Genomic DNA, 13626 nt, shown 5'->3' on the forward strand with positions numbered 1-13626 from the left:
AGAAGCAGCAAGATAAGAAAGAAGTCAACCAACCAACCATGGCTGTAAGTGTCAGTTGTGTTGAGGAAAATTCCGACATGCATCGTAAACCCAAATACCCTTGCAGGCTGTGTAAGGGTGACCACTTCCTTGTCAATTGTCCTGGTATTCCAAAGGTCTTGGAAGTATGGTTAGAAAAATCTCATCAACTTTCCATTGATCCATCAACCAGTGATAGTCAGGTTCCTGGGAAAAAGGGTAAAGTTAGGTTTCCTTGTAAGTTATGCAAAGGCAGTCATCAAACTCACATTTGCCCTCACATGGATGAAGCCTCAAAATTGTTGGAAAACCTTACTGTTCCGCAGCAAGAATTTCCAACTGGTTACCGTAAACTTTCTCCCAACCTACCGTCAACTGACGGAGTGATTGATCCAATTTCAAGTACAGTCAATCACACTCTTCCATTGGAGAGTGAAACTCATGTCACTCAGGTTGATGATCAATTAGTTGATCAAGTGGTCGATTCAATTTCACATTCGGTCGATCCCACTTTCCCTTTAGAGAGTGAACTTCATACTGCTCAGGTTCTTCTTGTTACATCAGATTCTTCTATGCCGGGGGGCATTTCACCTGTTTCTACAGAACCCCCTCCAAGTACTAAGGTCTTTTCCTTTGATTGGAATAGACTGACAGAACCTCGTCTTCCTTCCTCCATCCCTTTCCAAATCATTGTCAAGGCTGGTGGTAGGGACATACATCGTACTCAGGTAGATGAGGGTGCTTCTGTTAGTATTTTATCCTCAACTGTTTGGAAAGCTTTGGGTTCCCCTCAGCTTGCGCCTATTACGCAGAATTTGAATGCTTTTAACAGAACCATTAGTGAACCTTTAGGGATCCTTCCTAAGTTTTCTATTACCTTGGAAGGTAAAACTATCTGTATTGATCTTATGGTAGTTCGAGGTCCCTTGGATTTCAATTTACTCCTTGGGCGAGACTATGTTTATGCAATGAAAGCTTTCGTATCGACACTCTTTCGCGTGATGTCTTTCCCTCACAATGGCAGTATTGTGACTGTAGACCAGCTTTCATTCCCTAGTCTTGTTTCAACTACCAATAATATGACACCCCTAAATGTTCCTGATTCTAAAGTGGCATCTACCCTGCCACGGGTTAATTATGTGGCAACTGGTCCCATGTTTTCAGTTACCGATGTAAGTGAGCCTCTCACTGTTGATTTAGATCTGGTAATTGACATGGAAAACTCTATGGGATTATTCGAACACGATGTTCTTATCCCTTTTGAGTCCCTTGACGTGTGTTCCTTCCAAAAAACTATTCTTCCTTCGAATGAAGACCTTTTGGAAGCCATGATCAAGGTGTGTCCATTGACATGTCTTTCTTCCAGTTGGAAGCCATGATCAATGGTACGAGGATAGTTTGTTCCTCTCTCAACCTCGTTAAAAAATGAAATTGGATGGTACGAGGATAGTTTGTTCCTCTCTCAACCTCGTTAAAAAATGAAATTGGATGGTACGAGGAGAGTTTGTTCCTCTCTCAACCTCGTTAAAAAATGAAATTGGATGTTGTGAGGATAGTTCCTGTTACTGAGTCAACCTCGTTAAAAAATGAATCAGGTATGAGGATAGTTCTTTTACTGAGTCAACCTCCTTAAAAAATGAATCAGCTAGATTTTAGGATATGTAGGTAGATTGTAGGATTTTGAGGATAGTTCCTGTTACTGAGTCAACCTCGTTAAAAAATGAATCAGGTATGAGGATGGTTCTTTTCTTGTGTCAACCTCCTTAAAAATGAAACAACTCCCTTTTCAAGTTAAATATCGAAAGTAAACCTTCATTCCATCCATCTGGTTGAATGCAATGAAGCTTGGGGGGCATGCACCTCGCTTTGCATCATTATACTGGGGGCATGCGAACTTTATGAGCATAGTTCCTTGTCTTGTGTCAAGCTCATTAAAAAAATGAATCAAGGATTTTAGAGCACAGTTCCTTGTCTTGTGTCAAGCTCGTTAAAAAATGAATCAAGGTTTTTAGAGTAGAGTTTTTTGTTAGGTAGATTGTAGAAAGTAGTTATGAGCATAGTTCCTTATCTTGTGTCAAGCTTGTTTTAAAAATGAAACAAGGGTTTTTGAGGATAGTTCTTTTCTTGTTTCAACCTCACTAAAAAATGAAACAACTCCCACAAGTCTTTCCAAGATTTCAAAAGTAAAGCTTCATTCCATCCACCTCATTGAATGCAATGAAGCTTGGGGGGCATGTACCTCGTTTTGCGTCATTATGCCGAGGGCATGCGAACTTATAACAAGCATAGTTTTTCGTTTCAAGCTTGCGTAAACATGAAACCGAATCCGAGCATAGTTCTTTTCCTGTGTCAAGCTCGTTAAAAAATGAAACAAATCCTCCTCTAATTGAGTCGAGAGTTTGACTAGATCTCATAAATGTTAAGTTGTATATTTAGGTTAGTTATTTCAGTTTTTTTGCATAATTTTCTTACAATTTTAGGTTCAGTCTTTCAAATGATCTCGTAACTCAACCTTCATTTCATCCAACTAGTTGAATGAAATGAAGTTGGGGGGGGCATGCACTCTAGCAGTTATGCTTAGGGGGCATCAAGCACAGTTTTTTCTCTGTTTCAAGCTTGTGAAAAAATGAAACTACTTTGAAGCATAGTTTTCCTCTGTTTCAAGCTTTTGTAAAAAAAAAACCTATCTCGAGTCAATTTCAGTTATTTTCAAGACTCGTTAAACTCATGAAAATACCGAGATTATTTTTCTATCTTTCATTCTCGTAAAACAAATGAAAAATGTCGAGTTCTTTCCATCTTTTCCTGCTCGTAAATTAAATTGAAAGTCGGCCATATGAGTACATTTTTATCATTTTTTCAAACTCATTAAAAATTACGAAAAAATGAAAACCATGAGTACATTTTTATCATTTTTTCGAACTCGTTAAAACTTACGAAAAAGTGAAACCTTGGAGTTCTCTTTTAAGCCCTTTTCAGACTCCTAAAACATGAAAAGATTGCCGAGCGTTTCTTTTACACTCGTTAAAACGGAATTAAAAGACGGTCCTCTTATAGCCCTTTTCTGACCGTAAAAACATGAAAAGATTGCCGAATTTTTGTCGTTTCAAATTCGATATTGGAAATAAAACGACGTGTCCTTGATCGCTTTTTACTTTTCAGGTCAAAGACACTAATTATGAAAGTACTCCTTGGTCGTAAAAGATCAAGCGGTTCCCCCAGGTATTATTTTATACTTTTTCGGGCTTGAGGGACACAAATCTACGAAAAAGTTCAACTTGGAGTCTTCTTAAGTTTTTTAGACTCTCTAAAATTGAAAAACGCCGAGTTTCTCCTATACTGGGCTCGTTAAACATTTCACAGTAAAGGACCTGTTCAATTACAAACGGGAACGAACCACTCCTTCCTAGGGTTCGAATCAAAACTAGGTTGGACTCATCCGAAGGATGAGCTTATAATCAAGCATATGTTATCCTCCTCAAGCTTGTTAAAAATAAAGAGGTACTTGCCAAAAATGGTGGGGGAAAAGAGAGAAGAATGAACCTGTTTGTTATCTTTTGTCTCAGAAGAAACTTTATTACCACTCTTGAACACGACACTTTTCATTCACCTGGGTTGGGAAATCCTTTACCTCACAGTTGATCAAACCACTTTGAAAGTCTTTAACCGGGTTCCGGGGATTAACTTTGAGTTATTCATCACCAAGCCATCTGTCGTGTCGTTATGTGTTCAAGAGGTCTGCAAGCAAAACTTTCATCTGCAAAATACTTGTCATCCATTTGACCATCCCTGAGTCAGTCCTTACAGCAACATTTCTTCAACTTGAACAATGATTTCGTGTTGTGGGCTTGCCTGCAACGGGTCGCTTTCTATCGACATCAGCACATTATCTAGAGAGATGACTTAGAAATCGTCAGTACCTTGAAGTCTGCATGCATCAATGGCAGGTTTCTCGCCTTTGACGTCAGTTTACATCATTGACTTTCGATCAAAGGATTTCGTGAAATGTTTGATATCAACTCATTCATTCACATCTCATGGATTGTACTGGGTACTTTGAGAACCATTGACATTACTGGTGGTCTCTCTCACACTTGTTAACAGTTTACATCATCGACTGGTAATCAAGTGGTTTCTACCATGTTTGACATCAACTCATTTATTCGCATGGCTAGAATCGTACCAATTCAGGAAGTAGAAATGAAGACCCTGGATCTAGTTTCCACCATCCAGGCTGCGAGGAGTTTTGTATTCATTATATAGTAGACCAATCATAAACAGATGGCTGCGCCCATACTGTGTCTACAAAAGTCTATGATTATGATGTACTGCAAGATCATTCCTGTATCAGAGTAGTTAGTATGTTAGTTAAAGTTTTGATCTGAGTATGGGAATGCCTATCTCAGTGATGATATAATCTTATACATGTATTTTGTGTTGAAAATTGCAGGTTCTGACCAGGCTCTCCACGAGATAATCCTTGAAATGATAAAGCGCTTCACCCTTCCTAGATAATACAAAACCCTAATCTATTTCAGGCTTCGCACTTTAGGGGGCAATCTGTTACACTAAAAAATGTCACCACGACTATTCACAGTTAGGATGGCTCTATCAACAGTCATGCTACCCTCTTAGGAAAATCTTATGCCTCTGCTCTCCATGTCAAACTCCAAAAAAGAGAGAAAGTCTTTCTAAATGTATTTATCTCTGGGGACGCAGGTTCTCTCAACCTTACCTGCGGGGACGCACCCAATGTTCACAAAAGCTGTGTCTTTGGACGCTCTGTATGTAAAGGGGCAGGTGCGTCCCCCTGTAAAGGTTAAAATGCGCAAGTTTCATCTTTAAAAAGTCACTTGTGGTCATTTCTAGAGCATTCTAGAAGGTTGTTCGACGTGTATTGAGCGCCTCCAGATGGTTCATGCACTCCTACCAAAGAGGAACTTATCCCATCAATAAGGGAGCTATCCCATCCAAAGAGGGGATTATCCCATTGATGGTGGACTTGATTAACTTTTTCTTGAGCACTATAAATACAGGCATTGGGCCAGAAGGAGAGGAGGTTGGAAGCTATACATTTCTAAGGGTAAATGCTGCAGGAATTAGGACTCCCATTTAGAAGCTTGTGAGGAGAGATTGCCATCTTTGCTTGTTCTATTTGGAAGTGGGTGAGCTTTGTCAAAGTAAAGGAGAACTCTTGATGGACCCTGGGAGGGACTTGCACAACACCAAGGCTCAGGTTGTATTTGTTCCTTTTGTTACCTATTAATGCAAATGAGTCCATTCTTCTCAATAACTTGTTATTTATGAGTTGTTTCATGTACTCCTTGGTCTATGTGTTAAATATGTTTTATTCTATGAGATTATCAAGTGCTATTTAATCGTTTGATTGTTAGTGTATGCAGGTTTCAAAGTGAAGGAGGAGCTCATCCGGATCAGCGGAGCTGGACTGCTACAACAGCGTTGGACTACAGGTAGGATCTAAACACTTGATTTCCCATATAGTAAATGCATGTTTAGAGAAGGATTGCTCTTGTTTGTCTTGTTTGTCACTAGAGAGTCTTAGGCTCCTAGGGAGGTTGGTTGTGTCCGCACAATCGACTCTTTCCACCTGACAGTGTCAGATTGAGGCGTCGTTCACACTGTTGGATTCAGAAAGATGGGCTCTTCGATTTGAGATAGTTTTCGCTAAAGTTTGAGGACTTTGAAAATTTGTCCTTTCGGGATCCTCTTGGATCATTCCTCGCCACTAATGAGCTTTTGGGTCTCCAAAAGCCTTATCAATCAACTTGGAAGTGAGGTAATTTCTCCCTCATTTTCTCCTTTTCAATCCAATGGGCTTTACTTGGATGCATCCCATTGAAACTAATATGAAGGTACTCCACGTATCCCTGTCATGAATTCCTAGTACTCCTGTCAAGAATTATGTCTTCAAGAAGTTTTTCCAAGTACTCTAGTGAAAAAGCATCCACTGAAGGAACTTATCCAACCCCCTCGGTGTCCATGATCAAAGGAGGCTTTTAGAGCTTCAAAATTTCAAAATTCACCACTGAATACATCTGCATGTATGATGTGAAGTCAAGGTGAAAAGAATTGTCTCCAATTTTCTCCAAGATGACGAAAGGACCATATCGAATTGGTCTCAATTTCTTTCCTTCCCCTTTCATTATGTCCTTTCTAATATGTAGCCACACGCTATCTCCAACTTGGAATTGGTGATCAACCTGGTTCTTGTCATGTCAAGCCTTGTATTAAGCCCAAATTTACTCAAATTGTTCCTCCATTACCCGGTAAATCATTTGGATGATAGCTGAATGAACTTCCGTACTTTTTTCTTGTCACTTTATTCATTCAATTATTCATCCTTCCAAAACACCATGTCTAAGGGATCCTTCTACAAGTATCCAAAACATGTCTCGAATGTTGAGATTTGGTTGGATGAATGCATGGCCCTGTTGTATGCATGATGCACATAAGGAAGTTGCTCATCCCACAATTTGGGATTCTTACCACAATAGCCTCGAAGAAAGTGTACCATTGTGCGGTTGAAAACCTTTGTTCATCCATCAATATATGGATGAAATTCCATGCTCCTCTTTAGTTTGGTGTCCATCATTCTCCATAAACTTGTCCAAAACTCCCCAAGGAATCGAGAGTCTTGATAAGATATAATGGATGTGGGAAACCCAAAGTGGACCCACACATACTGAAAGAAAAGTTGAGCAGTCTTTTCTGTAGTTACCTTCTTTTTACAAGGCATTAAGATACACATCTTACTAAATTGATCCATTATGACATACAAATATTCATGACCTTTCCTAGATATAGGAAAGCCATCGACAAAATCCATAGACACAGTTTCCAAGGACAAATAGGAACATGAAGTGGTGTGTAGAGCCCCAATTTTCTATTAGTTGGCTTGCAAAAAAACTTATCACACATACCTTTACATATTTTGATATAATTTCTTTTATGCGAGGCCAGTAAAAAAACCTATACAAATGGCATAAATTTTTCCTTAAACCAAAATGACCTGACACAAGAGAAGTATGTGTTTCTCTAATTACATGGATTCTTTCATTGGTGGGAATAAAAAGTATTCCCTACAAATGGTAATTGTCTACCCATGATCCATGGCTTAACTTCTCATAAATATCCTTGAAATATTCTGTAGAAATTTTGAATAATTTAACACATATTCATAGAGATTATCCTGATCATACAATTATAAGCGGAACATGTATAATACATAATCTCCTCTACGTTGATCATCAATTTACAGAAGCAGAAACATTCACAGGCACACATAGAAGCATCAATCAAACTCATAAACACAGTATGTATCCCGGGGAAAGCATCTCGCTAAAAACCCCACACTATCTGTATATTATATTGATTGAATCATGTAACATTACAAAGCATAATACTTCTCACAAGTATCTCCACCTGTTACACACAATACAGCTCAGATTTGATCTCCAAATCTCCCCCACTGCTTGCCTGCCTCCACTGCTCAATACCTGCTCAAGAACTGATGAGAATAGCTTCCCAAACTCGTTTTTCACCTGCAAAATAGTCACTCACTCTTTGTGGACGTGAGCAAAGGCTAAAATGTGGGCCAAATACGTGAGCAAACTCATTGGCATACTCAATCCCTTGATTGTGCAAGATCTGATGCACAACTATAGTCACAACTGATAGCAATCTGATTCTCTACCACTTGTCCCTGTTGAACTGAACATGCACTAACATGCAACTAAGTTAACTGATGTATTCTTTAGTTGTATTATGAGTTAATAACTTGTGAATTAATTAATAACTAATTCACCCAACTCATCTCTAGTCTATTGATCAGTTAGACTAAATACAACTAGTTTAACAAAGCTAAACTGAACACAACTCCATCAACTGCACCTCCAGTCCACTAAACTCAACTCACTTGAGTTCTAACTGAAGTCCTGCATGCAAATATTAGTCATCCCATAGGTAACCACGTATTTCCTTGTGGGATCTGCATGTACCACATCCGTAGCTCATTCTGAAGTGCTCCAAGAGAATAAGATCAAGTTTATAGTCCAAATATTATTATGAGACAATAATATTTGACTTTTCTATTTTTGACAGCCAGTCTAAAAATAGACTTTGATCACTCACACTGTGATCATTCACATTTTGATCAAAAATAGAAGTCCATCTATTTTTCCCAACTTGACCAATCATCCATAAACAGCAACCTGCAATCCATAGACATGATCCATATGTCTAAAAATAGACATAGTCTAAAAATAGACTTGCGCCAAAAATAGCCTGCGGGCCCACTTAGTGAAGGCGACTCTTTTCACTAAGCTCCATCATCTTGTTGCACTCTCAACAAGAATTTCTTGTTGCACACTTTTCAACATATTCATCAAAAAAATATTGTTCAACATAAATTTCATGAGACAAAGAAGCATTTTGCAAAATAACAAATGCATAAATAGGAGTATGAGAAAGCATATCTGCTACTTTGTTGATAGTTCCTTTTTTGTATTTAATTACCAAGTGAAATTTCTCAAGAAATCCCATACACCTGAAATGACATGCCTGCTGCAACTTGGTTTGAGATTGTAGGCACTGTAAGGGCTGGTGATTTGTGTGAATAATTTTCTCCTTACGAATCAAGTAGTTTTTCCACTTCTTCATGCTTTGCACCAAAACATACAACTCCTTGTCATAAGTGGGATGATTCATAACAACTTTAGGGAAAGTCTCTAAATAGTAACATGCAAGTTTCCTTTGTTTCATCAACACTGATCCCATGGAGTAACCACTTACATTTGTCTCATTTTAAAAAGGTTGTTGGAGGTCAGGCAAGGCCAAAACTGTAGCAATACTAAAATTCTCTTTCAGGGTATCGAAAGCCTTATTTTTCTTTCCTCCCCACTGAAAGGTTTGCTTCAAACTTGTCAAAGCATGCAAGAGAGATTCTATGTTGAAGAAGTTGGCAATGAACCTCCTCCAATACTGCACTACACCTAAAATTATGTGAACCTCTATAACATTGGTAGGCTTAAGCCATTTAACAATCACATCAACTTTTGAAGGGTCTATTTTTTGTAGGTTTTAACCCCGTACAGAAATTACCTGCATACGAATTCTAAAAGACATAAAATAAACAATGCGAGAGCATAACACATAAAACACATATACACAGAGATTTTCCCCTGGATCCGAAAACCGGGACTACCAACTTGATTTTTCATTATGTTCCTTTCAATGTTATAATACATATTTATACATGCCGAAGCATCCAATACCATGGATTGAAAACCATCACATCCAAAAACATGTGCGAAAATCATGCACAAAACCATAGGTGGGTCAGCCCAACCTAACATAGGTTCCAAAACCAAAATTTTCCGGGGTGCTGCCCTACACCCAATAGAGTGGGGTTACTTGCACCCATCAAACACCCTATGACCCCACCTCTACGCAATTGGTGCAACGAAGGGGGGGCTTCGGCCCCCCTCTAACCCCCCGGTGAACTACGTGGGCTAGTCGTGGAAAGAATATAACACAACCCAACATTCTCCCACTTGTTGTTTTCTTTCCACAGGGGGGCCACAAGAGAGCTTAGTCATTTATCCAACCCTGTAATGCCCATTGTTTCTCTACACCAAGAGAACTTCTCAGAGCTCACAAATTTTTCCAATGCATCCGCAGTATTCTTCGAGGTGTCCACCTTTACCAACAACATCTTTTTCTCTTCTACCATATCCCTCACAAAGTGATAGTGAACATCAATGTGCTTTGTCTTTGAATGATATGTAGGGTTCTTTGCCATGAAAATTGCACTTTGGCTATCACAGTCCATCCTTATAGCTCCCTGTACTAACCCCATACTTGAACACAATCTCTGCAACCAAACTGCTTCCTTGCTTACATGAGTGGCTGCCATGTATTCGACCTCTGTAGTTGATAGTGCCACTACAGATTGTTTCTTACTCATCCAACTGACTGCACCTCTAAATAGGTTAAACAATACCCACTTGTAGATCTTCTTTGATCCAGATCTTCAACCTAGTCTGCATCAACAAAGCCACGAATATCCAACACTCTGTCCAATCTTGGTCTTCCTTGGTAGCACAAATCATAATCACTAGTGCCACACAAATACCTGAAAAGCCGCTTGACTGCTGTCCAATTCTCCTTTCCTGGTTTTGACATAAACCTGTTCAATACTCCCACTACATGTGCAATGTCTAGTCTAGTATAGACCATTGCATACATCAGGCTACTGACTGCACTTGCATATGGAACACAGAACATGTCCTCTTCCTCTTCTTGTGTCTTGGGACGCTGTTCAGTAGATAAATTTACACCTACAGGAATAGGAACCTTCACCGATTTACATCCAGCATATTAAATCTCTGCAATATTGTCTCGACATACTTCCTCTGGTTTAACCAGAGTTTCATATTTGCCCGATCTCTTTTAATTTCCATGCCAAAAATATAGTTTGCAGCACCAAGATCTTTCATGTCGAATTTGGAGGAAAATTGGGTCTTCAAATCCTGGATAATTTCTTTGTCATTTCCAACCATCAACATATCATCCACATACAAGACCAAATAAATAACACGGTCACCAATTAATTTAAAATGCACACAGTGATCTTGTTTGCTTCTAATGAAGCCAAGTCCCCGTATAAATGTATCAAATTTCTGATACCACATCCTTGGTGATTGTTTTAACCCATATAGAGACTTCTTTAACTTGCATACCAATTCTTTCTTACCCTTCACCATAAAGCCTTCAGGTTGCTTCATGTGGATTTCCTCTTCCAGATCCCCGTGAAGAAATTCTATCTTCACATCCATCTGTTCTACCTCAAAATCAAAAGCAGCAGCAACAGATAAAAGTAATATAATAGAAATTACCTTGGAAACAGGAGACAAAATATCACCAAAATCAATTCCCGGCACCTGGGAATAACGTTTTGCTACCAACCGAGCTTTGTATTTCTCCACCTTTCCTTCGGCATTTGTCTTCTTTTGAACACCCATTTGCTGCCAATGGGTTTCCTTCCAGCTGGCAACTCCACCAGATCCCAAGCCTCATTTTTGTACAAAGATGCCATTTCATCAACCATGGCCTCTTTCCAGAGTTTTCCATCCTCTGAATCTACTGCTTCCTTCATAGTTCTGGGATCATCATCAGTAATAGATAAAGAAAAATTTGAACAGAAAGAAGATGGACTATACCTTTCTGGCTGCCTTCTTTCTCGAACTGATCTTCTCACACCCAGAGTTTGTGGCTCTTCATCTTCTGATTCCTCCTCTACTATAGAGTTTGATTCTTCCTCCTTTATCTCAAACTCTATCTTCTCAGGTTCCTTTGGTTGGAATTCATGTTTAATAACATCTTTCACCTCTCTAAACACCACATCTCGGCTGTACACAACCTTCCTTGTTACTAGGTTCCAAAGCTTATAACCCTTTAAACCATCCTTATACCCAATAAAGATGCACTTTTCAGATTTACTATCCAACTTGGTTCGTTTCTCCTTCAGAACATGTACATATGCATCACATCCAAATACCCTCAGATGTGAAAGAGAGGGTTTATTACCAGTCCATACCTCTTGTGGAGTTTTATACTCCAACGCTGATGAAGGTGAGTCGTTGACCAGGTAACATGCTATCTCCACCGCCTCTGCCCAGAATTCCTGTCCTAACCCGGCACCACTGAGCATGCTTCTTGCCCTTTACATCAATGTCTTATTCATTCTTTCTGCAACTCCATTTTGCTGAGGTGTATATGGAGTAGTCTTCTGCCATGCTATATCACACTTCTTACAGAATTCTTCAAATTCCTTACTGCAAAATTCTCCACCGTTATCTGTCCTCAGCACCTTTATCTTCTTCTTTGTCTGGTTTTCCACTAGAGCCTTGAATTCTTTAAACCTGTCAAAGACTTCAGATTTCTTCTTAAGGAAATATATCCATGTATTCCTTGATAAGTCATCTATAAATGATACATAGTACACATGCTGACCCAGTGATGGAACCTTCACAGGTCCAAACACATCACTATGTACAAACTATAATATATGTTTTGCCCTCTTATCACCAGAGGGAAAACTCACCCGATTCTGCTTCCCATACATGCAATTTTCACAGAAATCAAAATCCAGAGAGCTATTACTCATACCTTCTACCATACCTTTACCATGAAGTATTCGAAGGCCCTTCTCTCCAATATGTCCAATTCTTTGATGCCACAACATGGTCTTCTCTCCAGAGACCACTAGATTTCTGATCCACTTTCAGGAACCACAGAGCTGTTGCACCCATCAACAACTGTGCTACCTTGCAGCTTGTACATAGTTCCAATCCGAACTCCCCGCATCAATGCTAGAGCTCCCTGAACCATCTTGCAGGTACCCTTCTCGAACACTGTTTTTACACTTGCATGATCCAACTTGCTTACAGAAATCAGATTTCTGGCCAATGCAGGAATATGTAGAAGACCCGAAAGTGTTCAAACCCTTCCACCTTGCAACTTCAACTTTACTTTTCTACGCCCAACAATTTTAGCCTTCCTATCATCCTCTAAGAAGACATCACCACCATCGTATTTCTCATACTCACAGAACCACTCTCTATGGGGAGTGAAGTGAAAGGATGCACCTGAGTCAATCATCCATGCCTGATGATCTACATGTGTACTTGAAGAAGCCATGTACACATCCCTGCCTTCATCTGAGGTGGTTTTTGCCTCTACAAAAGGAGCATCATTAGATCCATTTCCTTTATCAGGAGGTTTAGATTTTGTAGTGCCCTTCTTTTCCGCATTTCCAACACACCACCTTTACAGGTGTTCCTGGAGATTTAGATCTCCCTCTAGATTTAGATCTCCCACTCGATGACTTATTTTTGTTTCTGTTCTGGAACCGTCCTTGTACAGACAAGGCATCACCATTTTGGCTCTCCATATTTTTCCCTCTCATCTCCTCCGTCAGCAAGGATGAGACTATTTCATCAAACTGCAAGGCAGTTGCATTGCTACCTATTGCAATAACCAGACTATCCCACGAATCTGGTAGAGAACACAACAAACTGATGCACTTATCTTCATCTAAAATTTTAATATCAACAGATGCTAACTGACTTACCACAGTATTAAATGCATTCAGATGCTCTATCACCGAGCCTCCATCTTTCATACTTAGGTTATACAACTTTTTCTGCAGGAATAGTTTATTCACCAAAGACTTAGATTGGTACAAAGTCCCTAACTTTTCCCACAAAGCCTTTGCCGTAGCTTCCCCTGATACATTCAACAATACTGAATCTGGGACACACAATCATATTGTGCTCTTTGCTTTCCGATCCAACTTCTTCCATTCTTCATCGGACACTCCTGTTGGTTTAGTAGTTGGATCTATCGTGATCCACTGATCTTTATCCACCAACAGATCCTTCATCTTGAGTTTCCACAACTCAAAACTCTGACTATTAAATTTCTTGATCTCTATCTTTCCACTGCTCACCATCTTCTTTCACCACTAGAATCGATCTTGCAGATCTCCCACTAAACAGGGTCTACCACGGGCCTAAATGAAACCCC

Source organism: Pinus tabuliformis, chromosome X (assembly GCF_031772625.1).
Source record: "Pinus tabuliformis cultivar Carrire ecotype Pingquan chromosome X, CPIR1, whole genome shotgun sequence".
Taxonomy (NCBI): domain Eukaryota; kingdom Viridiplantae; phylum Streptophyta; class Pinopsida; order Pinales; family Pinaceae; genus Pinus; species Pinus tabuliformis.